The sequence below is a fragment of the Amborella trichopoda genome, chromosome 1, assembly GCF_054954075.1.
Source record: "Amborella trichopoda isolate Santa Cruz 75 chromosome 1, AtrichopodaSantaCruz75HAP2 v2.0, whole genome shotgun sequence".
Lineage (NCBI taxonomy): Eukaryota > Viridiplantae > Streptophyta > Magnoliopsida > Amborellales > Amborellaceae > Amborella > Amborella trichopoda.
Genome location: NC_142336.1, coordinates 31567928 through 31569140, shown reverse-complemented (window position 1 = coordinate 31569140; position 1213 = coordinate 31567928). Strand labels below are relative to the sequence as shown.

Below are 1213 nucleotides of genomic sequence, written 5' to 3'. Positions count from 1 at the left end.
GCTTTTAATGTCGTCACCCTCATTGGACATGCCCCAAGTAGAAGACGGCTCAGGGATACTCTCTTGATGAGATGAGGAAGGAAGGATGATTACGTCGAGGATGAAGTCCTGTAAGGTCGGCAATGGGGGCAGAGGCCTGAGAAATTCTTCCTCAACTGGTGGTTGAGCTTCTATATGTGGTAGTTGGTAGTTATACTCAGACAACCATGTAGTGCTTGACTAGTTTCGAGCCTTCATAACAGGCGTAGAAAGTTGGCTTCGAGAACGAGGCCAGAAAAATAACAATTTAACCTCTAATAGTGATGGAGGAATTCCTTTCTGAAAGGGTTTTGTATTTTAAAATCGAGGATTTTAAAATTGAATTTGAAAAGAATTTTCAATAGGGACAGGCCTTACAGTTTTGCCACCTGTGGCCCCTTTGGCGGTCATTTTCTTTGTTATGTTCTACCCAAAAATGATGAAAGGATTTTCTTGTGGGATCGTGAGAACTCAAAAGTCTCATAGTTGTCTCTTTGGATCTTTCATCCTGTGCTTCACGGGTCCATGAAGAGTTCTCTAGATTCTTATCGAGCTTCCATCCTGGAGAAGTCTCGACGTTCTTTCAGGGTTCGTCACAGTCACTTTGGTTTATCCATTCATGTCACCTTCCACGTCTTTTTAAGTTGGTTCTATTGGGAACCTGCAGGGTTTATGAGGAGTCTTCGTCCTCAGGGCCTGCTTGTGTAGTATTTTTGAAACTTGCAAGTAGTTGTTTGTACTTGATTTTTTTGGACCGGAAGCTCCTTCTTGGAGATTGTTTATTCTGTTTTTTTTATTTTTTACCCATGATGCCTTTTTAGGTTTTCACCACGTCCATTTTTTTTGTTTTTTTCTTTTGTGATGCCTTTTCAGGTTTTCACTATGCTTTTGAGCTCATTGCAGGTAGTATTTTCTGAGATACATCTCATTAATTGGGTCGTTGAGTACGTACCCCTCTTGATTTTTTATCTTGTAAGAATTGCCTACATGCACTCGGGTAACCATGAATGGCCCCTCCCAATTAGGTTTGAACTTGCCTAAAGGGTGTGGATTTGCAAAAGTGTGGAAGATTTTCTTGAGTACCATGTCCCCTTCTCTGAATTGCCAAGGAACACCGTTTCTTTGGTATGCTCTCTCAATTCTACAATGGTAAGCAACGATATTTTGTATTGCTCGTAGTCATCTTTCATCCAAA

The 1213-nt window shown here is 41.0% G+C and overlaps 1 non-coding gene across 1 annotated transcript; it reads left to right on the top strand.

Annotated features, from left to right (window-relative positions):
• The first annotated feature begins 294 nt into the window (after nt 1-294).
• LOC148783781 (small nucleolar RNA SNORD36) lies at nt 295-366 on the top strand. Its single transcript, XR_016047239.1, has one exon. It is a non-coding gene; the product is annotated as a small nucleolar RNA SNORD36 (small nucleolar RNA).
• Nucleotides 367-1213: the final 847 nt, after the last annotated feature.